Raw genomic sequence first — 12,500 nt, forward strand, 5'->3', positions numbered from 1 at the left:
GGACTTTGTTTAAATTTTAAAACTCTATGAATTTTAGCTACTCTCAATCCTTCTCTCAAAAACTGTTTTAAGCTTCTCTGATGTAAAACATATCCCTCTTTATCATAGAATGTTGTTAATAACTTTTCTGTTGATTTGCCTTTAATATTAAAACTTTTATGATAATCACTGAACCATTCTTTCTTTGGGGTTTCTTTCTCACATGCAAAAGGAAGGTCTTTATGCTTATTATGAAGAACACTCGGGTACCTCAAATCAACTTCAAAATAATAACCTTCTTCTTCGTCATTCAATTCCTCTTGAGAAGAAATAACAATATTCATCAAAGCCTTTTCATAATCCTTTTCTTCCACCCACTCTAATTTACCATAAGGTAGAGATTGAGACATTGCCCATCCATACAAATTATTAGCATCAAAATACATCAAATAATTACTATCTTTTTCACTATCATAATTTGGGAGATATTTATTATTTGCTTTCGCATATCTTTTTGAACATACTTGTGATATTCCACCTCTCTTGGACTTCTCAATCATCAAAAGCATATCAACATCACTGATTAAATCTATATCTTGTTTTGTCATTTTCAACATTGCACTCCAAGCTAAACCAGGAGCTGTGAAATAGTGGGCAGGGTCTAATCCATAACAATTTTTATTATGACAGAGTGTTCTAAAAGCCTCAAACACATCAGCTAACAATAAAACATCTGTTTTTAGATATAAATCATGATATTCTCCAAGGTTCTTTATCTTAAATATTTTCCATATTTCTTGTGCGTGTTTATATTCCTTATCACTTATCTCTTCTTCATAAAGGTTATTATAGAAACTTTCTTTTGAAGGAAGTTGTGTTTCTTTAAATCTCATAAATGAATCCATATAATCATAAGGATAAATTCCCTTACTTGTAAGAATTTTCTCTTTACTTTGAATTTCATTCCTTGTTTGAATTTCCTCTCGTAAGAATTCCTTCTTTAATCAGAATTTCATCTTTAATCAGAATTTCCTCTTTAGTTAGAATTTCATTCATTGTTCGAATTTTCTTTATGATTAGAATTTCATCTTCAGTTAGAATTTCTTCATTAATTACAGTTTCCTCTTTACTTTGAATTCTCTCTTTAATCTGAATTTCCTCTTTAGTGAGAATTTCCTCTTTTGGAAAAGAATGAATTAAGATTTGGAAAAGAGTCCGTGGAGCTTAGATTTGATGCGAGGTAGGCTAGTGGTGTTCCCATAAACTTGTAAGAATCTAAAAACCTAATACGAGTTATAGGTTTTGTGAATATCATTTTGAAAATGAAATATACTTTTGACTTGTGTTTGTTATAGCAGAAATATTCCCTGGTGTTTTTGAAAGTTCATTTATAAATAGATGTGTATCATAGTTGGCGCTGTTGTGAAGAAAGACTGGAATAAAAGAAGGTAATTTATAATTAAGATTACAACAGGAATGAGCGGGACCTCTATATTTACCAGTAAGATGACAATGGTCTCTAACTTTAGACTCCTTAATTTCCCCCTCACAAATATGGCAGATATTGTTCATTCTAAATTCTAATTTTTCTTCTTTGGTTAATTTCATCGGTTCATTTGTTTCTTTCATTAATTTAGTGAGTCTTATACAATCCTTTTCTAATCGTTTTACAAACTCTTGTGAAGCATTTTTTCCACGATAATGTTCAAGTTTGTTATACTTTTCTCCAACAGATGATTTGATATAATAACAGAAACCACAAGGAATATGTTTTTGATACTTATTTGTATATGGTTCTTTTGGATTAGGAGAAGCAGTATTTATCTTTTTAAGGATACACTCAAAATCAGCGTATATCACAAATGGGTGCATGATAGATTTATTATAATCTTCAAAATAAATCTTTTCACCAGGTTTAGGCATTGTAATTACAGCTGATTTATGATTACTACAATATTTTGAATGTTGTTCTAATCGTTCTTTTGTATGAAATGAATTAAGACATCGCTTACAAGGATATATTTTGTTTGCTGTTCTGAATACCTGAGAATAGATTAATCTTGATAAATTATTGATGTATGTGTAATGTGAATTCTTTCCAACACTAAAATATAAAAGATCAATGTGTGTTTCTTCATTTTTATAGTTGTTTGAAATTTTTAATATTTGAACTTTGTTTGTATCCGTTAATCCATATACATTAATAGAAAGATTATTCTTTTTCTCAAATTTAGGAATATCTGTTAGTGGCATTGGGAATTTAAAATCTTTAATGTCCAAGGTATTCTCATATTTCATATATTGTTTTACTCTTTCTGAATTACATTTTGGTGGATGTAAGTGAGCAAGAACAGACCAGAGAAAACATTTATTATCATTGTTCTTAATATTAACAACTGCCTTCTTTAGTTTTATTTCTTTTGGTAATTCAATATAAGAAGAAGCTTTAAGAGGGTTTGATTTTTAGAATGTGTATATCTAAAAAGATGATTTTTTTAATATTGAATCCACTTCCTACCACTGTATTATCAACATCCTCCTCTTGTCTTGATAGTTCTTCATAAACCCCACTATTCAAAAAATCTTGAAATGATGTTATAAAATGAAGATCTGTTCTCATATAAGGAGTTTGTTCTTCATCTTGTCTTTTCATATTCATTTTCACTCCCATATAAAACTTTAAAGTTTTCATTTCTTTTAATGTCTTTTTAATAAAATTTTCAACATCAGGTTTCACTATTTCAATTGATTCAGCTATTGATGATGGACCGGGTTCTCCAAATTGAAAAATCCTTATTTTTATATGCCCTTTAAATGCCCCATCAGTGTTTTCAATATAATAGTCTCCCTTTACTTTAAACTCATTTTTCTTGTGTTTTTGTGATTGAAGATGTTTATTATAACTACTCTTCAAAACATCCTTTGAACAGATATCACAATGTTTTCTTTCCAACTCAAGAGGAGATATTTTATGAAACAGATTAAATGTGTGTTTGTTGGTTCGGAGGTGTTTTCTATAATGTTTATATTCGTGATTACAAACATCGCAGTACGTTGTATTCACCATATTTATAGAATAAAACTTTGCTTAAACTAAAATTTTCTTGATGAAAATTTCGTTTGTTTTACAAGGTGAATCTGTGCTTAAAACCATTTTATCCTCCAACTTTTTCACTTAATAAATACAATGTTTCAAGACACAAAAGACAAGTTTCAATCAATCTCTTCATCTGTTAAAGATACTGAGAAATATGTCAAGGATGTAAAATTGAACAAAGATAAATATAACAACTATTGGATAAAAACTATTATGGTAAATAATATGAGTTCTTCAATTTCCTTCAGTGGAAGGGCCTTTAGTATACCTGGTAGAACATCAATTAAAGTATCTCTAACAAAAGTTTCTCCTCTCCTTCTAGTAATATATTCAAAACTAGAAAAAGCAATGAAACAAGAAAAAGTATCAAAGAACAAAAACCTTATGGATGAAGCTTTAGAAAGAAAAGATAAGACCATCTGTAATATGCAAGGAGAAATTTGTATTTTTTTCAACAACCCTAAAGATGTAAATCCTGATGAAATAAAGGATGTTAATATATCAGGTGAAATGACATTTCGTTCAATAGTAGTTAACGATAATTTTAAAATTACCTTTAATATAAAAAATGTTGTCGTTGAATCTGATAATGAAAAAAAAGTATATCGATATCGATGGTAATATACAACTGAAAGTATAGATGAATTTCAGTTTAAGTAAAGTTTTACTTTATAAATATGCTCGACTTTCCTGATTCTCCATATGACAAATTTGAGAATTGTCCTGCGTGTGAAAGACGGGGATTAAACACAGAGTCAAAAGCCTATAAACAATGTATATTCTGTGATTATCTTCTAATTAATGATAATAAAAAATATAAAAAGGAAAATAATTCTTTTAGATTTACACCAAAAATGAATTACTTTACAAGATTGATTAGAGAAATGAATGTAAAGTATGAGGATGATAACACACCTTTCCTTACAAGGGAAGAAACTGAACGTATAAGAGAAATGTTCAAAGGATTGTTGTTGTATATTATTCATGGATGTAATTTTCAGGGAAATATCAACACAAGATATTGTATAAATAAAATAATGGATTATCTTGAAATTAAACCTGAACTTAGGATAAAATATAGAGTTTCTAAAAAAGCCAATAATAAATTAAATAACCTGTTTTTCAAATATATAAATGAATGATTTTTTACCTATTTGGGAAAATAAGATAAAATTTAACAACCATAAAAATCTCCCAAATTCATTAAGATGTCTCATAGTTGGTTCAAGTGGATGTGGAAAAACCTGCTTACTTTTAAAAATGCTCCTCACTCCCAACTTTTTAGATTATGACAATTTAATAATTTTCACAAAGTCGAGTTTTCAACCAGAGTATCAACTACTCTCACAAGGTTTTAATGCTGGTCTTCAAAAAGAAGATATAATCGGTTTATTTAAACGTCAAAAAACCTAAATGATTATAACATTGAAGATATAATTCAACTATTTTGTGATACACAGAGATGTAAAAAGAAATCAAATCCTATAACTTGTATTCTTAGTGATAATACGGATGATATACCGTCTCCCCAAGATTTGGATAAATCAAAAAAGAACCTCGTTATCTTTGATTGTGTTAATGAGAGAAACCAAACGGTAATGGACAGCTACTACACAAGAGGGAGACATTCTTCTTGTAATTGTATTTATCTTAGTCAATCGTACTTTCAACTTCCTCGTCGTTCCATCAGAAACAATGCTAATACTTTTATTTTATTCAAGTTAAATTCAATAGATATCAATAATTTTTGGAGAGATAATTGTTCTACATTATGTAGTAAAAAGAAATTTGAGGATTATATGAAGCACACGACTGAAAAATATAAATATATTGTTGTGAAACAAGATGAGATATTAAGGGATATATTTTTTGTTTTATAAACAATTACATATATAAATGACAACTATTATTATAAATCTTGTGGGTAAATCTGCTTCTGGAAAAAACTTTCATAAATCAAGGTTCTTGTGTAGTACAAATGAGAATATTGTAAATTTACTTAAAAACACCCCGTGATACGCATTGTATCAACAACAACTAGAGCAATAAGACCTGGAGAAGTAAAAGGTGAAGATTATCACTATATTTCAGTGGAGGAACATATGCGATTGAGGAATGAAGGTCAAATGTTTGAGGAGGTTTCTCTTGGTACAACAAAATATTCACATTGTAAGAGTGAGTTAAGGAAACTAAAATCTGGTGGTGTTGGGATATTAGAAACTAATCCAGAAGGAACGAGACAAATTATTAAACATCTGAGTGGAGTGAAGATTTTATCATTCGGTTTTGATGTTGATGAAGAAACTCAACGCAAACGTATGAAAAGCAGAGATGCAAGTATTAGTGAAGAAGAAATTACAACTCGCATTAATGTTAATAAAGAATTTGATGAAATATTTAAAGAAAAGGATTTATTTGAACACATCTACTTGAATGATGAAGAAAAGGAAAATTTCCCTGTTGATCTTTACAATTCATTAAATGATATTTTACAATAAATAAATGGATGTAAAAGAAAGAGCAAGAAGATTTAAGGAACATCAAGAGTTGGTTTCAAAAGTTGTAAAACAACAGGAAGACATAAAGAAGAAACGCAGACAGAAACTAACGGGCGAAGAAGCATTTGAAAGAAAACAAGAGAAATTTTTTAAACCACTTTTAAAAACTTCCCAAGAAAAAATGAAAGATGTTTCCACAGTTCCCACAGTAGAATATACTCCTAGAAAGCTTCAAATGTTAAAAGATTTCAGTCAAATGACGGAGGAAGAATTAGAGCATTTAGGAGAATTAGAATATGATGATGAAGGTTTATTTCAACAACTGGAAGAGATTAATCAACCCCTGATTATATTGTGAATGCTGTTCAAAACAATGAATATTCAGCGGATTCAAAAACCAAAGCAGGACTCATTCCAACAGAACAACCAGCAATATTTCATCTTGTTCAAGAAAAGGTATTGATATTTAATGATGAATTAAGGTTCTTAAGTTCTGCTCAACCCCCTGTTAAACTAACTCCGAGATTAATGTTTCTTCTCACAAAAGATGGAAGACAAGGTTCAACTGTGAGGGATGAATCAAAGTATATTGATAAACCATTGGATATGGAAAATAATGATGATAGAGTATATATTGATTTGCTGAACACTCTAAATTATAAGGTTATTCTTTCTGGTAAAAGTAGGAAGAATGAGAAGGAGAAACACATTATTCAGGCTTTAAGTATCCTTGGTTCAGGTGTTAGTTTTCTTCCAAATGACCCATCGCAATTAGTTAATAGACTGTTATTGTTGTTAGGCAGTCAGAAGGCTGGAAATAACAATTGTTTTAATGAAGCATCAGCCATTTTAGACCAGTTGATGAACATGAAAATAATTAATAAATATCAATATAAAGACATTTTATCTCATATTAAATAAGATGAGAAGCACAATCCTTAGTTTCAATTTCACAACAAGCGACCACACATCTTCATTCCCATACCCACTACAACTTGACACAACAAAAGAATATGAGGCATCTTTATTGTCCATGGAAACTTATAATACCTTATTTAATATAACTGATAAAAATGATAAGTTTAGTTATAATCCCGGAAGTGGATACAAAACGATAACAGTCTCACCCGGAGCATATGAGATTTCTCAAATATCTTCCGAAATTGCTCGTCTTATGAAAGAACAGGGTGATGAACCAAAAAATATTGTTATAAACATTCAAAAACATACTTCAAAATCAACGATTAAAGTTAAAAATAACTACAAGGTTGATTTCACAATTGATAATTCATTTAGAGAGTTATTGGGTTTCTCCTCAAAAAAGATTGAAACTAATGGGACGTTTTACAGTGATAATGTCATTCAAATATCCTCAGGAATAAATTCGGTGTTAATTCACTGTGATTTGATTGATGGTGCTTATAATGATGGGAAAAAACAAATACAATATTTTCATTCAGCGCATACTCAACCCCAATTGGTTATAAATTTAATATGGAACCTAAAAATTTGCTTTATCTACCTGTGTCAGGAAAAACCATACACAGAGTAAATTTTAGGATAACCGACCAAGATAATCGTAGTGATTTCTTTTAATGGAGAAGTTATATCCATCAGAATTCACCTACGTGAAGTTTTCCAATAAATAAATACGATGGTTATTGTGAGGAAACACGAGTTGGGAAAATATAAAATAATTACAGGGGATGGGATGTTCCTTTCCCCATACTACAAGGGTGAAGGTATGTATCTTGGTAGAGGATACTATAAACCTAAGAGACAAAGGGGTGTTGGACATCAATTTAGAGGAGATGGGATAATTGATACTCTCATGGGTATTGGTTCAACTATTCTTAAACATAAAGATCTAATTGGTTCAACTGCTTCTGCTGTGGGAAATGTAGCAGGTGCTGTAAAGAGTATAAAAGATGCTCAGAAGGAATCTCATAAATTACAAGCAATAAAAGAAATTAAGAAAGGCAAAACTCAGTTGTCCCCCCAAGAACGACAGAAAATAATTCAAATACTTGGATCAGGGTTTCAAAAGTTTTAACATCTTTTTCCTAAATAAATACAAGTATGGAAGCAATTGATAGTATCTATGATTTGGATGATACTATTATTATCTCAAACTCCACTAAAAAAGAAGATTACTTCAAGGTAAATGCAATAACTGGAACAGACTGGAATACGAATGGTACAAAAAGTTTTGAAATAAATAATCAACAAACCTATTTGAATCTCTCCGAAAGTTTCTTGTTGTGTAAATTTAAATTCACTAAAGCTGGGAATAACACAAACGCTACACTTGTAAATGATTTCTTCTGGAAAATGTTTGATAGTGTGCGTTTGTATATTGGAACACAAGAAGTTGAAGCGGTTGATTATGTCTCTGCTGTATCTGAAATGATAAAATTTACACTCTATACATTCAGTGATAGAATGGGAAAGGGGTCTGTCGAAGGTTTTATTCCTGATATGTCAACGGGAACAAACACAGACCCTGGATATATTCAAAGGAAAGGAGCGTATAATGATGATACAAAAGCAGAAAATAGTTTTACTGTGGCGGTTCCTCTTAAAGGTATATTTGGATTTTGTGATCATGATAAAGTTCTGTATGGTCTTAAAATTAGATTTCAACTACAAAGGAATGATAATGAAAATAGATTGCTTTTTGGTGTTGGTAATGCTTTTGGTGATCAGAATAAATTTGTAATTGAGGAGATGAGTTGGTATATCAGTGAATATACTCCTAATCTTAAAACAGAAGAGATGTTGAATCGAAGACTTAACTCAAAGAAACCACTCAGTGTATCATACCTCAAAAGAAGATGTCAACACGTTAAACTCAATCAAACTACTTACACGTGGAATTTGGGTGTTCTGGAAGGAAAGCCACGATATCTGTGGATCATTTTTAAAAAGCCAGATGGTGATACTGCGACTGATAAGAATAATGCATTGAGTGATAATGCTAAGGTGAAACAACTTCGCGTTTCTCTAGATGGAACATTTTATCCACGAGATAGATTGGAAATTAATTGGGAAAAAAATGATTTTGCTGAAGCATACAAGTCTTACCAAAAGGTGTGTGAAAGTAATGGAAATAAAGAACCTATTTTGGATATGACAGCATTTAAAAGTTTGTATACAATCTATGCGTTTGACCTGAGCGCGCAAAAGGAAACTATAAAGTCTAATCGAGTGGATACTTCCCTATACATTGAAAGAGGAGAGAGTGAAGAAGTTGATACATATTGTTTGCTTTTGGAAGAAACAGAATTGCAGATTAATACAGATAATGGTGTGATGATTAGTCTCACATAATTTTTTGTTAAATAAATGAGTGGCAAAGTACCAACTGGGGTATATGTTAATCAAATCAATCTTCATAAACTATCATCTTGTGTTCAAAATCAAAAGCCTTGTACGATTAACGTTAATACAATTCAGAGAAAAGGAGCAGTAAGAATTGATGTTTTGCTCACAAGAGAACAGGTTAAAATCTTGAATGACACTGGCTCACTTAAAATTAAAATGACAAAACCAATGTTGAAAAAATATTCAATAAGAGAGACGAGTGGAGGATTTCTCCCATTTCTAATTCCTTTATTTGCTGGTTTAAGTGCGGTTGGAGCATTGACGGGTGGTATTTCAACAGCGGTGAAAACTGCCAACGAAAGGAAGGCTCAACTCCAGGCTCAAAAAGAATTGGAAAGACATAACAAAGAGTTGGAGAAACAAATTAGTGGAAGTGGCGTAATTATAGATTTTGCTGAAAAACTTGAAGGTCTGCCTGATAAAGCGAGATTGTTAGTTGGAGATATGCTTTCTTCTATTGCACAAGCAGGTGTAAAATTAACGAAAAGAGGTAATGGATTATATCTTTCTAATAAATAAATGAGCATTGATGAGTGGTTGAAAGAATTTGGAAAGAATACAACATCAAATTTACAACTTGCCAAATATTGTAAGAAATTAAAAATTCAAAATGTGGTTATTTGTATGAGAGATGAATTAACAAATGTGCCGAAACATACAAAGAATATTATTATGAACTTAGAAGATAATAATGGGAACGGTTCTCATTGGGTTTGTATTTTTAATAATCAAGACAAATATTATTTTGATAGTTTTGGTCTTCCACCACCTGTTGAAGTCATAAAATTCTTACAGAATGGTGTTTATCAAACATTTCAAGTCCAAGAATTAAATTCCAAGTGTTGTGGTCAATTATGTCTATATGTGTTATTTCAACTCAACAAAAATAAAAAATTTTATGATATTATTTTTAATCTAATATAAATGACTTATGTTGGTAAAGATGGTTCTATCTTTGGTGTATCTCAAGAACTGGATATTGATTTATCAAATTATTATACAAAGGCACAGGCTGAACGACATAAATATAATATAAACAAAAATATTAACATGAAAAATGCTTATAAATTAAAAAATTATCCAAGCCCAACTGACGCGAATGACTTGGTGAGATTAAGCGATTTATCACAATATATATACTTAAATAAAACGGCTGTGTATTCCAAAGATACAGAAGTGTTGATATTATCTCCAGGTCATACAGAATTCACAGTTCGAATTAAAATAAATTTTTATAAAGAAGGGCGTATCGTTTGTATGAGAATAGAACAATGGGGGTATGATATGAATGATTTAGGGTATAATTGGTCATTTAAAATTAACCTCGAAGACCTGGAACAATTAAATCAGTCTCGTAAGGAAGAATATTATCCACTTGGTATCGAGAATGAGTTTTGTGGGTCCACGATTAGTAAACAACAAATAAAAGAATTTAATAAGGGTAAATATAATAATGGTTTTGCCCTTGTTTATCTCATGAAAACAGAAAAACAGGATTATATATAATAAGTAAGGAAATACAAAATGATTTAACTATGGGAAGATGGGGAGGTGTTTCGTGCCATAATATTATTCTAACATATATTTCTAATACATAAATGACAGCAAGAAGGCTTCAAGAAAATTATCATTTCTGTGTCCAAGCATACCTTCAAGAAAAGGGTATTCGGTATTTTAATAAATATGTTCTACAACATAAGAATGAGGTATTTTCAATAAAAGATTGGCATTATGCTGATGTTGATAAACCGACAACTTTAGATTTAATTAGAATGTTAAATAATGAAAAAATTATAAAGTTAAGAAAAGGTAAGGCTCTTTTAGAAATTCAAAAGAAATTTTATTGGTTTCCTGTTGTAAAAAAAATTATTTTGGATACAGGAATAACAAGAAATCCTGATGAATATATGTATAATATTCTATGGGGTGTAAACGATTCAAGTATAGTAAGGGATGAGGAAGGAGTTGAAGAAGAGAGGGAAGAGGAGGAAAAGGAGAATGAGGAGAGGGAGAATAGAGAGAGGGAGGAAAGAGAGAAGAGAGAGAAGGAGGAAAAGGAGAAGAGAGAGAAGGAGGAAAAAGAGAAGAGAGAGAGGGAGGAGAGGGAGGAAAGAGCGAGACAAAATAAATATCAAAATATGGAAACCAGTGAGATTCAAAAAAGATTGGCGGTATTACAGAAAATAACTCAACCCACCGAGGAGGAAACCAAAGAATTGACAAGTCTATTTGCAATATTTTCTTCAAGACTATTGACATCGTCAAGCCATTCATTTTAATTCAAGTTTTTTCTTAAATAAATGGAGGAGAGAGTGAAGGCATTTCTTAGGATTCTTTATGTTTTAAAAATTAAGATTCAAATGTGCATGTTGGAAACTAAAAAGGTTTTTGCACTCTGCAGGACTTTTTCACATAAATAAATGAGTTATTGTCTCAAATGTAAAAAGAAAACTAATACTAAAAATATTTCATATATTAAAAGTAAAAATAACAGGGTTATCCAAAAAGGTATATGTTCGGTGTGTGGTTCAAAAAAAATCAATTTATCTCCAAACACAAACTCGGAGGAGATATACAAAAGTTTTTATCAGGAAGTAAATTTACAACTACTGGAATACCAGGGGAATTACATCTTCCAGGGTATTCTTTCTGTGGTCCAGGCACAAACTTGGATAAAAGATTAGATGAGGCAGACAATCCTAAATCCTGGAGTAAACCAATCAATAGAGTTGATGAAGTGTGCATGAGACACGATATTGATTATGGGAATACCACAACGTTGGAAGAAAAGCATGAAGTCGATAGAGAAATGTTGTATAATTTGTCTCTGATACAAAATCCAACCTTGAGAGAAAAAGTTGATAGGTTCATCGTGAAGAAGATGATTAGTGCTAAATTGAAACTTGGACTTGGAAATTCAAAAAACTCATAGGCTCTAATGATGCCATTAAGACTGAAGAGCAATTAGCTGATGAATTACATAAACCAATATTCACAAAGTTTCAGAGAAGGAAAGTTTATTCCAAGGAAGTTGATTATATCTGGTCTGCTGATTTGATTGAACTCAATAATGATAAGGGGTACAAGTATGCTTTAACCGTTATTGATTTGAGGAGTAGATATGCGTGGGTTGTCCCTTTAAAAACAAAACAGGTAATACTCTTATGTTAGCTTTTCAACAGATATTTAATAAAAGTAAGAGAAAACCTAAAAAATTGTAGACTGATGAGGGTAGAGAGTTTTATAACAAGACATTTATGAATTTTCTAAAAAATAACAGTATTACATTATACAGTACCTTTAATGAAGGGAAGGCAGTTGTTGTTGAACGTTTTAATCGTACCTTAAAAGAGAGACTATATAAAAAATTCACACAACTCGGTTCACAACAATGGTTATCTTTTATTCAGGATATTGTGGATAAGTATAATGACACGATTCACACGTCAACGAATATGAAGCCATCAGAAACATTTACAAAATTAAAATATGAAAAAGAGATTAATGTCAGAAAACCTAAGTTCAAAGTTGGTGATATCGTA

The sequence above is a fragment of the Eptatretus burgeri genome, chromosome 17 (assembly GCF_056783735.1).
Source record: "Eptatretus burgeri isolate ZD-2024b chromosome 17, Ebu_testis_v1, whole genome shotgun sequence".
NCBI classification, from domain to species: Eukaryota; Metazoa; Chordata; class Myxini; order Myxiniformes; family Myxinidae; genus Eptatretus; species Eptatretus burgeri.